Source organism: Diadema antillarum, unplaced genomic scaffold (genome assembly GCF_040938485.1).
Source record: "Diadema antillarum isolate AM-2024a unplaced genomic scaffold, OU_Dant_1.0 seq00000024_RagTag, whole genome shotgun sequence".
In the NCBI taxonomy this organism is placed as follows: Eukaryota; Metazoa; Echinodermata; class Echinoidea; order Diadematoida; family Diadematidae; genus Diadema; species Diadema antillarum.
The window spans coordinates 462,883-483,346 of record NW_027271142.1 but is presented as its reverse complement, the minus strand read 5'-3'; the positions used below and the strand labels follow the sequence as shown (position 1 = coordinate 483,346).

The 20,464-nt window shown below is 36.1% G+C and overlaps 1 long non-coding RNA gene across 1 annotated transcript in view; it reads left to right on the top strand.

Moving 5' to 3' along the window:
• LOC139725206 (uncharacterized) overlaps nucleotides 1-20,464 on the top strand; it is a 60,313-nt gene that overhangs the window by 20,426 nt on the left and 19,423 nt on the right. The window contains exon 2 of the long non-coding RNA XR_011710537.1: nucleotides 4,154-4,228. This is a non-coding gene — a long non-coding RNA (uncharacterized lncRNA). The remainder of the gene's footprint in view (nucleotides 1-4,153; nucleotides 4,229-20,464) is intronic.

The following is a 20,464-nucleotide window of genomic DNA, read 5'->3' as shown; positions in this document are numbered from 1 at the left end:
AACATTTGGAATTCAGTGTATATCGTCGCATCACGCTACAGTCATTCAGTCATGAAAGGGCTGACGTTATATCAAATATCTGCTTCCCCATACATGAACTGTAAGAACAAAATCTTAAGAGTGGTATAAACTGATGCTGAAATTTAGCACTTGTTATTGTATTGACAGCCTGTATTCATGGTACAGTGAGTTACTGGATAGGCCTATACATATATTTATACCACCAACAAGCAAGCATTTACCACCTAAACTGTTCCTAATGGCAGTTTCACCTCCTTACAAAAATTCTTTTGATAGGCATATTTCTTGTACTCACTGAAGCATAACATAGCGGAATGTTTATCAAAATGAAATTAGACTAATTTCCCATGAAAAATGTTGAAGTCTACACAACACAGAAAACCAAAGATGACATTCAGTTGAAAAAATCAAAGTATATACTACCTTATGCATAATTTCAATATCATTTTCGTTTGCTTTATAATGTGCTCATTCAACCGTGAAATTGACCAACATTGTGTGCAAAAGTCGTTGGTAGCTTTCTAAATCATAAATCCTATATGTTAGAACGAACGAACCATGGGAAACATGACCAAACTGCCATTTTGGCAATTTTTACCCTATAATCACTCATCCGTAATATTTTTGCCCACAAGTCATGGTATGACAGGAAGCACATAAATTTTGAATTGCATATTTTTTTTTATGCTGGGAAATTGAAATTCGTTCCAATATCATTAAAGTGAAAACTAAGTTTCGGTAAGTGCTTGAGAACCCGTCTAGCACCATTTCATTTTTGCTTGCAATATATCGAAAGAGTCCACTAAGAAACTTACCTGGCTGACGCGGTTTGCCGGAATGATGAGTCGGTTTAGAGTATTTTGAGAAAAATAATAATAGTAGGAAAACCGACTTTTATTCCAGAAGGCTCCAGACTAACTCGGTCTCGGGAAAAATTCGACCCTACTTCAGACAATTCACACGCAGTAAGTGATCGCCACATTCTACTGGCCACTGCATAATACCAAATGAGGCCTAACTCAGTGCCGTATATTAAGAGAGTCTGGCCAACTCATGAATTGGACGCCATGTCGTTACCCAGCGGACAGTGCGCTTAAGGTTTTAGCGCGTGCGCTTGGGGAACTAGCGTGTACGCGCAGGCGTCCCAAAGGCGCAAGGGACATACTGTCTGCAATGCTTGACTTTTTTTTTCTTAGAGAGGGAGAGAGAGAAAGGGGGGGGGGGGTAGGTTGGGGGAGGGACATTCTTTCATTCCAACCATGTTGAACAAAGCCAACTGTCATGGCAATCATTCTTACACATTCATATAGACACAAACACAAAGGTACATAAACTTGATGAATAATAGGCATAATTCCTTTATAGGAATATCATGATAAATTGCTGTAAAAAAAAAAGGAAGTTACAATGGCGGGGTCATTATCTGTCACCAGACTGTATGCTATAAATATATTGTATTTAGGAAGTTGTCCAGGTAACAAGATTGTTGTATAACAAAATGATATATAAATTTACAATTCTAGCTGTGCACAGACGATAGACGAATTCCACAATTGTTAATGATTCGCACGTACATAACCATCAATTACCATCCTATTTACTCCCATATGTATGAAACTGGCATGAAGGCCTACTAGTACACATTAGTATGTAATTCAAAAGGAATACACTTATGTACAATGTACAACATGGCAACGTCATCGATAAGTGCGTATTAAGGTATGTAAAATGATCTCAAATTGTTTAAAAATAATTTAAAGAGAAAGATCTGAAATTGAACTAAGCACAAGACAGTACCTGGATTACGTTATGAGGGATATCCTCGGTGGCATCCGCACCAAATTAGAACTACACTGCCATGATCATTGAATAGATATGTAGTAAGTAAAAAAAACAAATGAAAATGTCCTATACAAGATAACGGCGACTGGTAGACCTCCGCCATATTGTTCTCTTAACAGGTCTGGAGTACGTCTTTCCAATGTTACACGAAAGTTTCACATACCTGGTAGAAAAAAAATGGTGTGTTTGTCACAAAATTTAATGCGTCGAGTGTTTACTTTCCTTAAACTAGGTGTGAATGGATGGAATTTTATTGTTAAAGACTCGCAGACTGAGCAAGTATTAAGGAATTTGAGCATTTTTACTTTGACTAATCTATCTTTATGACAATTCAAATACTTTGAGCGGTCATTTTAAAAATATAGGGAAAATCCTGTCATGTTAGTATTTCACTTGACCTTTGACCATCATAGCCAAAACCTTTCCGTACGTGTCAATTTGGAGTGATGGTGGCATGCCAATACTGTTTTTTTTTTTTAATATACATTGGGTAATCCCCAAGGTATGGAGGAACTATGTAATAATATTTCAACAATAGATCACACCTGTAGATAGTAGAATTTCAACATTTTCCTAACTTTGATCCTTTGACCTGTAAAATGAATCTCACCTGGAACAGAAACGAGTTGCTACTCGATGACCAGATTTCTGGTCGCACTCTCATTTCCCACTTTTTCCTTCCTTTTGTGTTTGAATCTGCTTTCTCGTCGCACTCCGATTTCCCACTTTTTCCTTCCTTTTAGATCTGTCGGAAAGCGGTGTGCAATTACACTTGTGCCAGGTTCTTTCATGCAACGCCATGCTGCGCAGGAAGGCATGACGAATCTTCAGTTTATCCAGGGAGTCACCTCCCTAGTTTATCGCGGTAAGATAATAATATCAAAATATCTTTCGTGTATACCTTCTACTTCGATAAAGTAGACAACGGCAATGACAATTATTATACCCACTGCACCGTGACCAATATTGGGGACGTCCTAAAGGCAAGCAACATTAGCGCGTAGCTGCGCGAAATGAACAATGGGCACTGCGTGTGAGCTATGCTCGCGCCCGCGTAATTGACTTTGGTAACGACATGGCGCCTGTAGATCATGGGACCAGCTTTTGACCACTCACAGGCTTCAAATCTCATATGCCGAAAACCGAGTTGGCCAGACTCTCTTTATATACGGCACTGGCCTAACTGAATGGACAGGAAAGTGCGTGCTAACGTACTAGTAATCCTGTACAAAACAAAACAAAAATGACAGCGCGCGGTCCTCAGTTGCTGAGACGCGCGGTCTTTGGAGTTTTTGTTGTTGTTTATCAAGCGCCTTTGATTGTTTTAGAGGTGCTTGATAGGCGCACACTAATTTTGCATGCGCGCAAAAGAGGTTTTTGATGCGCGTGTTGTAACAACTCGGACCATTACTGCGAGTAGCCAGAACACAAAGCGCTAGTTTATACAGGCCGCTCCCATTGGACAACACTGTACAATCAGAGGGACAACCATTACAACTCATCCCCCGCCGTCAAAGCCGAGTTATCCCCGAGTCCGAGTTTAGTCTGACCCCGTTCGGGTAAGTTCTGAGACTGAAGCTTTTTGATTAATATTTCGTATTTTCGTCGTTACCCATCGAATATCTTGTAATAACATCGTTATCCTGCACATTTCCTAAGCATACGTTCACATTTGGGACCGAAATTTGACAACTTTTGTAGGCGTACCAGAACTTTGTTTGGGCTTTAAAATAAAGTTACAAAATACGCCTTATGAACTTCAAAAAGTGACCATTTTGCCTTTAAGGCGTGCTCACTGAAGCGTGACGCGTCGATATACACTGAATTCCAAATGTTAGGTAACTTAGAAGTACAGCTACTTGCCCCTGTGTTTAGATTTCGTCAAAGGTTCCTGATTCAGAAATTACAGCGATTTATTTTAGGGGTAACTTACTTTTCGTTCAGTCTTTAGTTTTGATTTGTACGCATGTGCTACATCTTTTATGCTGGTTATTATGATGTTATTGCTTACGAGGTCAAATGTTTAGGGTTTGAAGTCGGCTGGAAATCCAGGAATTTGCTCGATTAATGTTGAAGTTTGATGTGGGCCATGGCGTTAAAGGTATGAGATCAGAGGTTGAGTGATATTTTTGATTTTTTTTTTAGTTTTGAATGATTGTTATATGTTTCTTTATAGGGGCAACATGTGTGGGTTCACATGTCTAATAGCAATAGTAAATGTCTTTACTTTTGTTTGCCCTGACCCTCACGCTTTGATTTCCATCACCTTTCTTGGTCTTTGACTGCCTAGCTGTGATGGATAGAAAATACGGACCAGTGCTGTTTCTAACATTGGCTGCTTCTGTGTGTGGATTAGCCGAAGAAGGTAAGTGTATCTCTGCATTTAGAAGAGACTACTATGTAATCTTGTGAGATTTTTAGTTCCAATAATGATATTTTTTTGCTTACTTGTTAACTTGGGGGTGCTGAAAAAAAAAAAAACGAAAAATTTGGTTCCATTTTTTCCAATAACATTTTGTGAACATTTCATGTTGAACACAAAATTCTGAAAATAAAAGAGTTGTATTTATTTCAACTTGGTCAATTCATGTTTAACTACAACTGCAACCATCTACCCAAAATATTTTATTCTTTATTTCACCGCAACAGCCACGTATATAATTATCCCACGAGACAATCTAAAGAATTTCATCTTCCTTTTGGTGAGAACTGTACACACTCAAAATACATTTGTTTATACCGGACCCAGATTTTGGAATAGCTTAGATAATGATTTAAAAGAATCTGTGAAGTTAATTACATTTAAGTATTAACTTTAAAAAATATTTGTTTTCTAAATATACCAGTTAATTTTGTTTAGTGAAAAAAACCCGTTATGTTTCACTTGTCCTTGAGATTTTGTAGTGTTTCCACATACCTTTTCCATCTCTCTCCTTTTCCCTCTCCTTTTCCTTCTCTATTCTTTCTTGCTCCTCTTTCCTCGTTCTTCGTTGTCCAGTATCTGTCTGAGTGCATTTCCTCAAGTTCTGTTATTTCTGTGTTTTGTGTTGTTATTGTTGTTGTCATTTCTTGTGGCCGATTGCATATCTTCCTTTCCGTTCAGTTTTCCTGGCATACCTGGCCCCACAGTGTCTGTGCCACAAATGTGATATGTTATATAGTTTATATGTTTGCATTCTAAAATTCTAGTAAGTGTTGTTCTTAGTATCAGCATCCATAAATGAGTAAATGTACAGTAGTATATAGAAGAATTTAAAATGAATATGTTTCATAGGTATAACAAATTGGTGCTGTTGTTCTTATGTTCCAGTATTCCACGTCTTACAAGCTTGGTTTTCTTAGTGGAACCCTGTTTTTTATAAGTGTGATTATTTACTATTTTTGTTGCCATAGCAAAAAGCGTTGTTTCTTTTCTATGACATCATTTCGTGCATATACTTTATATTGTATTTGAAAAATGAAAATCCAAATCACTTTGGATTATGTCAACTTTTTTTTTCTTTTTGATGATGGAAATAGATACACTATTGAATTGAATTGAATTGAATAACGTCCTCAGCCGCCATTTTGAATTTCAAATGGCCACCACAGCAAACTGTATTTTGACCCATTTCTCATAAAGTGAACATTGTAGAAGCTTCAAATTTGGGGCAAAATGCATGGTTTTGATGTTCGACACTGTAATATATCGTTTTCAGATATTTTGGATTGATTTGATAGACTTTATGGGCTGCCATCTTGAAATTCAGAATGGTCGCCATAGCGTTTTTACCATATCTCAGTTTGCAATTATTGTAGAAGCATCAAATTTTCAAGTATGCACATGCTTGTTTTGTCCAACGTTCCAACACAGCTGTGTCCCAATTGTTGATCACTAAATAGGCTATCACGTTGAAATTCAAGATTGACAGCCATAAAAAAAAAACAAAGGCCTATTAATGTGGTAAGCGCCTCAGATGAATTTACCAAAATCGTCTTAGACCAAATTCATTTCCACGATACGCAGAATGACAGCTATCTCTCAATTTAAAATGGCCGCCATGAATTCAAAATGAAAGGACGAGGTTCCAATGACGTCATCAAGTTATGCTGAGGGGGAAAAAACTGCGTATGCGGGCGGGGGGGGGGGGAGAGGAGGAGGACGGATCCCATACCACTGTCCCATAAGTGTGGGCAAGCGTGTAATAGCATTTAACATCCCATCTAGCCAGGCGGGTAGATGAGCTTTAATACACGCGTGGTTTGTTTTTGCCTCTCAGCCAACACTATATTGTAATCTCATTAATGATTACATTCATTCCTAATCATTAAACATTTGTACAAAGCCAAGCATTACATTTGTACAAAAGCAAGCATTGTTATTTAATTGAAGGTGATTTTCAAAAACTTGATGCTGCCATGAGAGAATAAAGACAAACCAGGAAAAGTGTCGCAATGACAAGAAATGCCATGGTCGCCATATCAGGCATCCCATTCACAAGCCTCTTTGTGGGCAATAAACTAAAACAAGGTTTGCTGGACATATTTCTGGAATAACGAAGGAAATGAAATTTGGAATAAGAAATTAGGTATGAGTAGGCTTTTTCCTGATTGCCCTTGTGTGGGTAATCCTCAATTATCAAGATTCCCAAGATGCTTACTGCTATACGGCCAAGGATTCTAAAACTACAAAGGAAGAATATTATCTCAGTTCTGTGGCGCTTTGCATGCATAAGAGTTCCTCCACAATTTACAAGACCATCAAATGAAAGCAATCTCAAGAAATTTTCACTGCATTAAAGCTGATGAATGTTGTGTGTGGCAATCAGGTATCAGAAACATTCAAGGGGGATATTCTAACAAAAATAAAGAAGGGAAGTTTTCATGTTCTGTACTAAGAATTTGTATTTGAAAGAATTACATATTATAGGATAGTATGAGAAAGGCCACTCATTCAGCTCTTGGAATTAGAATGCACCCTGTAAGATCTGATCCAAAGTCATCACGCTTGAGAGGATCACCAACTTCTCATAACATTTGTACTGGTTCTACAGTCTGATAGACCTGTAAATACCCAGTCATTGCTGAAGTTGAGATTTGAGGATGTCTCGAAGAGCAGATGGACCAAGAAGGATTTAAGCCTTGAAACATACAGCATGTGCAATGACACAGTCCATGCCTTCCAGAAGTTGAGCGCGGATGAGTTCAACGAGGAAAATCTCCCGCTTTAGCTTGGTAGAGTCTTGACACAACTCATCAAGAGAGCAAACCTTATACACTTTTCACAAACTAATTTGTGTCGGTACTACAGGAGAATATAATATGGCACATTGTAGATATTTCCTGAAGGTATACATTAACTCTGTAATTGAATGCTAGGAGCTCCCTACACCAACGGTAGCCACAAAATTCATTATCGTGCTCATGTAGCAAAAAATAAATGCAAAAGTCATTGTTTCTAGAAGAATTTAGAACCAATGCTCCCCTGTGTACAGCCTTAGATTTCTGTCACTTTAAAAACATATGCAGGGAATGAGCCTGGAAGACATTAACTAAGTGACTTCCCCATGAAATTAGTAATATATGGCTAATATTGTTTATTTAAATTCTACAACCAAATCGCCAAAATTGGGCATTTAGTCACTAGGAAACGGTTATCAGGAGGCACATTTCAAAGTCATTTGTTTTGACACAAGAATCACATGATTTCCCATTCACAAATTGTATTCAAACGCAATGCCATCAGAGTAATGTTTCCCACGGAAGCCATTTTGCATTTCAACCTGGCAGTGTACCTTCAGTACAAGAAGCATTTCGTGGTCGAAATCCATCTTGAATTTCAAGAGTGGCGACCGATACAAATCCAGTATTACAGAATGTATAGGCCCCATGTGTGTGTTTTTAAAAGAATGTACGCTGTACATAACCATAGACATTGATGTCTAGAAGTTGCTTGCATCCAGAAATATAAGTTGAAAAGCAGCCATTTTGAATGTTAAGATGGTAGCTTCGAAAGTGATCTGCAATATCAAGGAGGGAAAAAGGACGTTTGAATGTATGTTCAACGTCACGAGCCCGGCTTTTGCCCGAAATGTGAACTTTTGTATTACTTATACAACATGAAAAATTGGTCAAAATAAACATTCAAGTATGGTGGCCATTTTGAATTTGAAGATGATCATCAACAATATCAAAATGAGCCATCGTTTCAGAAAAATATGTTTCAGAATGTCTGATAGCATACTCATGCTCTTTACTCCAAATTATAATAATAATAATAATAATAATAATAATAATAATGATAATAATAATAATAATAATAATAATAATAAGGTCTTGTATACCCAGGGTAGCCTCTTCAGTGTTGCCACTGCTCTACCAGAGGGCCCTGCTATCATTATTACCCTAGCGTTGCCAGGTACCCATTTATACACCTGGGTCGAGAGGGACATTGTGGGTAAAAACATCTTGTCCAAGGACGTAAGCACTGGGCGGGATTCGATCTCGCGGTCCTCCGTTCGGGAGTCGTGAGTCTTATCCACTATGCCCCAGCGCCCCCATTACAATCTACACAATGCATGTTTTGTTGTTGTTTTTTTTTTGCCCCAAATTTGTGCTTCCCATAATGCTTTTAACCCGGAATATGGGTAAAAACATATTTAGCTATGGTGACCATTTTGGATATCAAAATGGCTGCCCGAAAATTGAATCAAAAGAATGTACAATATCAGAAAAGGGTGTATCAGAATGTCTGACATCATATAAACATGCTTTTTGCATCAAATTTGAACATTCTATGATGCTACCATTATGAGAATATTGGGTCAAAATACAGTTTTCTATTGCGGCCGATGCAAAACTCAAAATTGTGACTGAAGACGAGGTCGAACAAAAAATGGAACAAAAGGTTTTTTTTTTCATTCAGCCCCCCAAATTGACAAAGTTAGCTACAATATATATATATATATATATATATATAAATTTGGCCAGAAAATCTCACGGGACCCAATATTTCGACATAGTAGACTGTACTAACTTGTGTTAGCTTAACGTTGTTAAACACTACAAGCTAATACTGTCACTAAAAGGTGCCTGCATGACAGAGGAATCTTGAATTCCATCAAATATCAACAATCAATAGCATTTATACATATTTGATTGAGCAGGCAGACTGTGACAACGCGCCATTACATTCATTCATTCATTTATTTCCATATCAAAACATAACATCTACAATTATCAAAGCACAATTGCCTTGGTACATTTAGACATTTTGAATGGAGGGATTATAGAAAGCACACACGAGGCTTGTTGGAAATGATCCCCTACAAACAGATATTAATACATTTCAACTAAACAATTATCATACAAATTCAATTGATAAAACAAAGGTCAAAGATACAATGAAAAGAAAAGAAAAGAGGCAGAGGTGGAAACAATGCATACCTATACTTACAGTTTCAGATACATTTCATCAAAAATATATTTTTTATAAAGCCTTTTAAATTGACGTAAGGTCTTACTACTCTTGACTGTTGGAGGAAGAGTATTCCAAAGAATAGGGCCATGGTAAGAAATGGAGGATTTAGTTTTTGAAATCCGGTTTAATGGTGTGTGAATATTTTTGGCATTCCTGGTATTATAATTGTGTATAGAACAATTCAAAGTGAAATGGTTGTGAAATACTTCAGAAAGAACATAGTTTGAAACTTTAAACATAAAAATCATACTTTCCTTATTGGGAGCTAAATATGAAAAGTGGTTATCAAACGAATGCTGCGTTTCTGTAAGTTATGAATACGATCAATATTTTCCTTTGTAGTAAAACCACAAACAACTCTACAATATTTTATGTGAACTGAAACAAACGAATTAAAAATAAATTAAATTTAAAATATTTTGTGGAAGAAATTGTAATTTGTACAGAACACCAATACTTTTCGATATTGTTGAACATATATGATTCACATGAGAATTCCAGGACAATTTGATTTGATTTGATTTGATTTGATTTATTGGTTTCTGTATCATCATTGTACATATACACATTCATGTACAAACATAAATATGATAATATATATAAGTATTTTCTTGTTCATTGCCTGTGTACAATGTACAGGAAAAGTACAACAAAACATACTACAATAAATAATACAGAGGGGCTACAGCATAAGCGTAGCTTGATTTGCGTGCAGCCCCCGTAGCATAACATAATATTATAATGTACATCGGAAGGAGAATAGGAGGGAGGGATGACTTGCATAGAGATAGGATAGTTAAAAGGAGAAAGGGAAGGGAGAGGCTTGTCTGCTTTCACTAAAGGTTTATACAAAATAAAATCACCTGTATCACTGATTAGCAAGACATGACAAAATATTTCTTCAACGAGGTACAGGTGGACAGTTGATACAGGTCATGGTCGGTTACATAATCATTATTACATAATAGATTAATTGTGTCGATATTTGTACGAAAGAATTTCGTGTATATAACAATGACAATGGAATTACTGATATTCAGATAACAACATCGTTTTTACAGCCTTCCTAAAAGAATACGTGGACTTTAAACTTCGAATTTCAGAAGGAAGAGAATTCCAAATATCGGGTCCGGTGTGTCTGACAGATTTCAGAGCCATCACTGTTTTGGGATTATACAAGTGAAACTTACCAGATTGTCTTGTTGGATAAGAATGTATTTCCTTATTTAATTGAAATAATGAGTAAAAAGAAGATGGCAACTGACCATTATGTGAGCGAAACATAAAGAGTGAGTTTTGCAAAAAATTAATGTCATTTACCTTAAGTGTTCTTAATTCTGCGAATAAAGGATCTGAATGGTCTCGATAACCTGAGTTGGTGCATATACGTATTGCTTTCTTTTGCAAAAGTAATATACTATCAATGTGGCTTTTTTTATGTTGCCCATGCAATGTTGCAATAAGAAATGTGCGATAATATCAATGAATTTTATAACATAAATAAAATATTCTGAGGGACATAATACTTTAACTTTTGAAGTATACCAACATTACGAGATACTTTATCAGAGATGTATTGTACATGAACATTCCATTTCATATTTTCATTTATATATATTCCTAGGAATTTAATACTCTCTTTTTGTTCCAATGATACACCATCCACCATAATATTTAAATGTTGCATTTCATTGTTGTGCTTCTTGTTATAGTAGGCCAGCCAAGACGATTTTTTTTACTTTGGACGGCAAAAATTGTTAATGCTAAGTTTTCCAGCTGAAAGTCTTGCAAAAATACTCAAGTTTAGCGTACGGCCGGATGTCAAGCGCGTTTTTGCCGAAAAATGCCTTTTTTTAGCACAAAATGTGAAAGAATGTCAAAAATCACGATTTTTATTTTTTTACCGAAATAAGTAATGGTTGATAAGTACCTTTCAAACTAGAAACGTGTTATCTTCCATTTCAAGTTTAGAACCTGACTAATATGCATTTGAATGTAGAATATCCATTTTTACACGCACATATATGGCGCAATGAAACATAAAAACTTGATTTATTCAAAAATTGTACTTTGTAAAATCTGCCAATATTTCAAAGTTGTTTTAAACTACCTAAAGCAATCTATTCAAAAGTTTTTATTTTTTCGAAATATAATATATATTCTGATATCTTATGCAGCAAAGAAATTACAAGATAAGGCGAAAGATAGCTCGTTTTATGTTATCCTAAATGGGACGATGTATTTTTACCGGACGCGCATTTTGAATGAAAGATCGAATGTATAGCGTAAGCCCATATATATTGTACATGGTGTAGTGCGTGTAGGTATTTATCTCACATAATTGGCGAAGTCAATGGACAGGTTGGATAGCTTACTGCAAAACCCTTTGTGGCACCTTGATATGACTGAAATGTGCTTCTTCCCCCCCCCCCCCAAAAAAAAAAATAAATAAATAAATAAATAAACAAATAAATAAATAAAAGCAGTAGTGTTGTTACCATGGCAACTGATCATCATTAGGTCACTCCCTGAAAATTTCAAATATTCATAATTGTAAAACGTACGAAAGTGTTGAAACATTTTGTGTGTGTGTGAAAAATGTATCAATCTAACTAATCTATGTTTAACAATGAAACCTAAGAGTTATATATAAATTGTTTACTATGTTCGGAAATGGTTGTCATGGAAACCGTGATAACAAATCACGTGTTACTGGGAAAAATTACGATACCAAATCTCCCATCCTGCATATTCACCCCTTCCCCCGAGAATGCTTTGGAATTCAAAATGCTATATAGTTTGCATTCTCAGGCCCTGAAACGGAGCCCTGCAAGGGATAGGCACGAAATCACTTTTACTTTTGTAATGTTCTAAGGCGAGGTGTTTGCATTTTATTTTGATTTATTCTCCCGCAGAAGACTTACACTAAATGTTTCTTTTATGATGGTTGATTGTTTACATGAACGTTGTTTGGAACTCACACTTAGTCGGCGACATAAAAATGTTATTATGTATCCCGAATTTGTGTGAAAAAGTAAGGCAAATATCACCCTTAATAGAGAAAACAAGAAGTAAAAAGGAAGTAGAAGTGAAATGCGTACAATGCAATAACAGCCTCATTTCCCCTTCCCATCATTAAGTCGGTTATATCATCGAGTCTATATTGCAGATTATATTAATCCTTGGCCAAGTTCTATGTCCTTGGAGCAGACATGTAACAACTTGTTTGCTTGCAATTCGATTTTTTTTTCTATATTATCACAAATTTGTGAAAAAAAAAATCATTTCAGTTATCACCAACACTCTAAATTCCTAGTCAACCAACAAAACGTACTACACATTGTGCACACGCCCGCAACCACCGTGTCAAACAGCGTTCACGAATGAAATACAGTAAACAGTAAACGAGGCAATTTCTCTTTTTTAGAGCAATGATTTGCCATTAGCGTACATTTACTAGAATAGCAGCACGTGACATCTATGTTGCTGGTTACCAAAACGCTAATCATACACAGTAAGAACATGCTTGAATCCTGCAAAATATATATAATTATTTCTCTTCAACAGTATTTCGTTTTGAAAGGTTAAGAACCTCAGTCTCCATTTGTGGACATCTAAAAACAAACAAAAAAATCCATCTGAAAGCAATCTTCTTAAATGATTAAAAGCATTAGAAAAGAATGAGTCCTCAGTGAAAATGTCTTTCATGAACAAATCTCTGACATACATCCAAAGAGTTTGAAAAACAATACAAATTGCGCTGACTACATTAACTGCATTGATAGCCTCAATTCTTTTTTTATGTGACGTATACTATAATGTGTCCAGCATCACAAACGTTACACCAGTTAGAAAAACAAAATGTTCTCTTTAAGCAATATTTCAATATTTAACAATTTGTGGTTACATATCCTAGCTAATTATGACTGTACGCTGTTGCATTGAACTTTCGTCAATGTACAACTAAATTAGAATGGTGACTGCCAAATTTTTAAAAATCTACTATTAGTCTGATATTATTTTTGTGTTCTGCAGACCAGTGTGATAAGATATCTGTACTGAATACTCGTCTCTCGGTGAAGAAAAAAAATCACCTCTCCAAAATGCATGGGTGTTTCCCTCTAATACTTTCCCTTATTCCAAGTACCAGAATACATTGCTGGGGCCCTGAATAGCTAACATACAGTATTACCAACATCATGACAATTATGGCACATGTGAAAGAAACCTGGCAAAACATACATCTTGACCAGTACATTTTCTTTTCACTATACTTCTTGTACTTGGCGTTTCGATTGAAACATTTTACTTATGTTCGTTCCTTTAACCTACATACTATTCTTTTATATCTTAAACTAGAAAAGAAAAAACAAGCTCTATGCTATTTCCCTTCAGATTCACCAACTGTTACTTTGTGAAATTTTCTCTTTTTAAGCACTTCAACGTGCAGTTTTCTTTTTTTTTCTAACATGTCACATACTTTCCTCCATCTGATGAAGGCAAAGTTCACTTCCCTTTTGTTGCCCCCCCCCCAAAAAAAAAAAAACAAAAACAAAAGACATTCCAATCTGACAGGATTGAAATGTTGGCGTTTGGGCTTCAAAGGAAATAACAGGATCAATTTCCATGAACTACTAGTATGCGGCTTGTAACTCTGAGTCTCAAAGGCATGGTATAGTTTTGGTTGAGATGGAGATTCAGACTTTAACTTTTTGCAAGCAAATAAAACAACTTATGAAATATGAAAGAGCATCAAATTCTTAGAGTAATTTGAAGTTTGTTTGATTAAAGTTCTTGGTTCTGAGACGGCCGAGAATTTTTTTTAAAAAGTGACACAGAATGATAATAATTAGAAGTGGGTGCCACCTTTATTAGGACCTCTTTGTTTTTGTACATCTCAGCCTTTTCAAAATCAATTTTTAACAAATAAATTTGGAATTCCTCTTGGTATTGTTTACTCTTTAATATTTCATAACAGGGTTCTCATTATTTTACAAAATCTCCATCTCAGCCCCCATCTCAACCAAAAGTAGACCATCCCTCATCCCTTTAATGCTGCCATCAAAATTGGAAGTAGATCTACATCAAATCATAGTTGTAAATTGCTCTTTGCCAAGTAGTGTTGTAAACATTTTGATATCAGGCCTTGTTTTACTTCATCACTAAGGGAAAAAAAGAAAAAAAAAGATTAGAAACGAAGCATTTAATCTGGATTAGTAGAAAGTTCTAATATACACACATGTCTTTTATATATTCAACTTCTATAATAGTCCTGAAAGCACATTGTGATTATATTTGAGAAGTTTAGATGGATGCATTCCACATGTAAGTTCAGGTTCTGATGACCTCCTTCATACGGAATCTGGATGCGGACCGGATAGCCTGGCAGGGTTGTTTCTGGAGAGAGACAGAGAGAGAGAGAGAGAGAGAGAGAAAAAGAATGGTGTATCTGTCTTTACTTGATGAGGAAAGTGACATGGGCATTTTAATCTTTGGTGAAGACACAGTGACATATACGCTCATAAAGACATACGGTTACTTGATTTCCTCTATATGTAAGTGTTTCCTTGAAACTGTAAAGTATATTATTTTATACAGTAGATCCTAATTGTAGCAATTTAACCGTGAGTACACGATGAAATATAAAATGTAGGAAACTTTCATGATCCAAATATCCAATTCTTTCCATTAAGCTTTCTATTCCATTCAAAAGAATTTCAAGGTAGTGCTTGCCTGATACTGCAACTGGATACATTCAACACTTTCGTGCATATAATGTCCCCGTGACCTTTCACATCAATACCCTCATAAAAAATCAAAGTCAAATTGCTTAGAGGTTATGGTAACTTTGCCATCCGAAGGTAAATATAATGTCATGGTAGCAATGCTCTACAGTCAATAAAAATCAGGGTTTCCCTGTAATTTACAATCAACAGCAAAATCACAACAATAGCTAAAATGCTACTTGTACAAGGCTCAGCAGGTAATCATTTCTTCTGTATAAAACCAAAGTTGAAGATGATCTGCTTAGTAAATGTTAAGTTATTGCAAGATGAGAATAGGACAGATGTGCGTGTGAATGGATGACTGCAACAACATAAAAACTCCTGCAACCATCTTTGACAGAGGCTAAAAAAAAATAATCAGCGTTAATTCATGTAAATCTTCGTTGTTGGAGTGATTGACTACATGCATATGCAGTACTGCATTCATTTAGCCAAACATGCGTTAATTTTCTGCCCAATGAACGATCGACAGTCAAAAATTTGGTCAAGATGTCAAAGGCTTGACAAAATATTCCAACATATTTGGGGTTTACATATTACATGTATTATTGCTTACCTCCCATATTTCCTTTCGAAATAGAGTACAGGATGCACAGACTAGAAGTTGGTAGTCAGGACATCTGTCTCTTTCTTTTTTTTCTCTCTCTTGTTCGTAGTTGGCTGTGGTTTGCAGGGTCCATTTTGTCCACTTTGTGCTAATTCTGGTCGAAAATACAATCAACAAAAACTTAAATAAAACAAAAAACAAACACATTCATCATGAATTAGAATTAATCATCACGATCTCATGAATCCCTTAGTATGAGATTTTGGATCTTCAGGTCACTGTCAACATTAATTTGTCTTACATGTAATACATTAATCATGTCATTGTTATTATCATCTTTGATGCTCTAAAGCCATATCTTACTGAAAATGAGTTATGTAGGATGGAAGTCATCTTGACACCTGTAATTCCTGGACACAAATATTTGATTGTATCATGCTCTCATTTGTATGTGGATTAGGATATGATTTCCTTGCATAAATCGGTTTGTATTCATGAGATGATATTCCTAATTTCAAATCGTTGACACTTACTTCTGAGCTGGAAAGGGCATTCACATCGCAGTCAAGACATCTTTCTATCTCCCCCTCACTCTAGCGGATGTGATCTCAAACTCAGCATGTCCATTTGTTGCTGACACCTTGATAAGAATAAAGAACAATACATCACAGCATATCACCCTTACGTCATACTTAACGCAACATAATAACTATGGAAAGTTAATTGATCTGTGACTACAGACGTATTTTCATCTGTGCACACATTAAACACTTGTGCCAATTGACATGGTTGAGAAATATTTCATTACATATAATATCTTACTTGATGATATCTACGTTTGATTTTTATATGATCTCATCTTCAGTAAATAGAATACCGTTCTTTCATATGATCCTCTACAATAGAACATGCAATGAATTTACAAGAAAACAAGAATACACATTTGATCATAGATTTGCTCCCCTTCTTATATAAATGGAGATACACGTGTATAAGATTATTCTCGTCTCTTTGTTTGCAAAGTACTTGTACACTGCATTGTAATGCAACTGTCAAAGTGAAAACATGCTTGTTACAACTTATTCAAATGGAATAGGAATATTTGATACTCAATGTATTTGGATTTAGATTACCGTTTCTTACCTTCTGGTTGTTCTGCACTTTGTTGCAGGTAGAAAGAGCTCAGTCTTTACAATTAGATTTTGGCAAGTCAGGATAGGCCTATGTCTCTCTCTCTCTGGTGAAGTTTGAAGACAAGACTCAGTCTGTCCACTTGTTGGTACATCTGGCTGAAAACAGAAATCAACATGACTCAAATAATTTCATCTTTAAAGCAGAGCATTATAAGCTAACAGTGAACAAAAAATAAAATCAATTTGAAATTTGATTGTTTTGAAAAGGCATCTTGACATTGACATAATTTTCTTTGTTCCCCAGGCAAATCAATTATAACTAAAAATATATCTCTTTTATTAAGATGATTTTTTTTTAGCTTTTTAAAAAGTTAAAAAAGAAGAAGATATTTAGGTTTCAGTGAGTCGGTATAAATGATCCATTAAAAATGTAATATTTACATTTTTTTTAAATTAACCTTTATTCTTTGAGACATTAACATAAGAACTTGGTACTTATGAGTAAAGACATTTCTAAATAGTTCCTCTTTGACTAGATCTATTTGTAAACTAGAAGAGTACATGTAAATGATTCATAGATTAGGAGAGGTTGGCAGTCAGGACTGAACACTTTCTCTCTCTCTCTCTCTCTCTTTCGGGCATATTCAAATGGCAAGATCACTTGGTTGTAGACTCGCTTTAATATAAAACACGTAGGCCTAAATCCTAGACTCTTTTTCTGAACCCACAGGTCTACAAATACCAGAAAGAGTGGAATCAACCTTAGACCTCTGCTCTAGAGACTAATATTAGTCTAGCTAATTCACGTTAGAGCTAATGTTAGGATCTTCTGTTAGATCTAACATGAACTTTTTGATCAAAGTTAGCCTACATATATAGTATAATTATTATGCATTGATTTTAGAAACTCTAGATGTCTAAACTTAGGTCTAGCTAGGCCTAGTAAGCTGGGTCTTTACAACAAAACTGCCTAGATATGAGTAGAAGGTTAATAGAAACCTCTAACGTTAGGTAGAATCAGTGGCCCAGATCTTGACTAAGGTTGGACCTAGATCCTAATTCCAGTCGCCAGCTATTTATGCTTCAGACCCCGGCCCTAGATTTTATATTGTAGGTCTAGTATATTAGACTCTAAACGTTGGTAGATCTACATCTACATCTTCTGTATAGACTACAGCCCCTTGCCCTGGACCTGGCTCTAGCCCTACACCCTACATCTAACCAGCGCAGTAAGCTCCACGTTTATACTGTACAACTGCTAATGCGCTAACGTTAGGTGTTAAGTTCATTGTGATTATACTATCATAGGGCCTAGCCCGATTGAATTGTTTTGGCATAATAACAGGCGTAGCCGTACATTCTAACACTATTAACACTAACGTTCGTCGTTAGAGTAAACACCACCCCTACTAGCTAAAATGTCTAACACTAACGTTAGTATTAACAGTTAGAGAGAGTGTAACCGTTAGATAGATTAGACCTAACAGTAGACGAGGATTCAGTCCAACTGCATGTGATGAGGCCATAGATTACAAACCTAGATCGAACGAACAAGACACCTAAATCTAGACGTAGACCTAATGTTTGTTAGGCCTCTTTTCGCACCGTGTCAAAGACGTGCTTTACGGAATAATCGGGGTTCCACTAACAAGCACCGCCGGCACGGTCGGGTGGCGGCCCGGGTGTTGGTAGGCATGCCCGCGCCCACGGGATCGGTGCGAAATACAGTAATTAAAGACATCGGCCTAACGTGCGCTTGAACCTTGATATTAACCAAGTCTCAGATCAAAGTTGTGTATCTAACTGTTAGATCAAAACAGATTTTTAAGTTCCGTTATGCAGTGCAATAAAGAACTATGTATTTATTTACTATTAAAAGTTACTTACATTCGAAGGAAATAGTCCCTTTTCCAGTCACCACGTTTCCAACTCAACTACCGAAGCATGCAGCTCTCGCGCGCGAGAGAGATTTTAGCAATTAGCTCGTAGGGGTAGACGTATGCACACGTATTAAGTATTCGCGCGCACACAAGCTGCGCGGGGCTATTGGAAAATGCTCGAAAATGCATTTTCTGAGTTCCTGCAAGTTCAGAGTTTTGATTAAAAGTAAAGATTTCTTCAAGAAAACTAGAAATAATATTGACACATTCAATTAAAGAAGCACTTGTAGTTTTATAAAACATTAAATTACTTTTGGAAGATCATCTAATTAGCTTGGAAAAGCAAACTTTGCAGAACGTTAATCAATCTGTGAATATTATTTCGAGAAAACAACACCCAAACATTTGAGAGCCCCATGTATGGCTGTACAAAATGACTTTTTAAATTGCTAAGGAAACACATTTAAATTGCAATTTCATTAAAAGGGACAATTGAAAGTCATGATCTTTCAAATATCAATTGAATGCAAGCAAAAAATAAAAATCGTGATTTTTGACATGCTTCTGAATTTTGTGCTAAAAATGACATTTTTCGGCAAAAACGCGCGTAACATCCGGCCGTACGCTATTCCTTAGTATTTTTGCAAGACTTTCAGAATGAGAACGGAGCATTAACAAAAAATGCCGTCGAATCCTTATCTAGAGCCTTTTTTGAGGTTTGGCTGGTCTACTATTATAGAAATACATAAAATTTGTCTTTTTCAGATTAAGTGATAATCTAGTACTCTTAAACCACATAGATAATTTCGGTAATTCAGTGTTAAGAGTTCTTAGGAGCGAATGAAAATCAGAATTGGAACAAAATACATTGGTGTCATCAGCAAACATAATATATTGCAGTGACTTAGATGAGTTTGAAATATCATTTACATACACTAGAAATAATAACGGTCCCAATATGGATCCTTGTGGGACTCCACATTGTATAGGTAATACTTCAGAGTTAACAGATTCATAGTACACGTATTGCTTTCTATTTAACAAGTAATCTTTAAACCATTCAAGTGGAATGCCACGAACACCATAAGACTGCAATTTACGTATGAGGATAGTGTGGTCAAGAGTGTCGAATGCCTTGCTTAGGTCCATGAAAACACCGATGACATGTTTTTGTTCAGCTAAGGCAGTCGACACTCTATCTTATAATTGGGCTAGTGCAATATCTGTCGAATGAAATTTCCTGAAACCATACTGGTCTTGGTTAAATATATCATATTGTGTCAAAAAATCATACAATCTGTTATATACAAGCCTTTCTATTACCTTAGAAATACTAGGAAGAATAGAAACAGGACGGTAATTTGATACAAAAGAAGAGTCATCTTTTTTATATATTGGAATAACTTTAGCAATTTTACATGCATTCGGAAATATACCAGTTGAGAGTGACAAATTACAGATGTACACTAAGGGTGTCAGTACACACTAAGAAAAAATGATTCATTCTTGCACCTTTTAAGGGTGCAAAATGATGTCACACTGGTGGCTCCCTATGGGTGTTATCTTGCACCCTCAAGAAATTGGTGCAAAAGTCGCACCATGGTGCAATGGTATAATTTTGCACCCTGTGGGTGCACCTTTGCCCCTCCATAGAGGGTGCAACATTGCACACTTTATTGAGGGTGCGAAGTTCTTCCCTTGGGTGCATATTTCCACCCACACTAAGTGGTGCTAAGTTTCACCCTTTTCTTGAGGGTGCATCTTTCCACCCACACTAATTGGTGCCGAGTTGCACC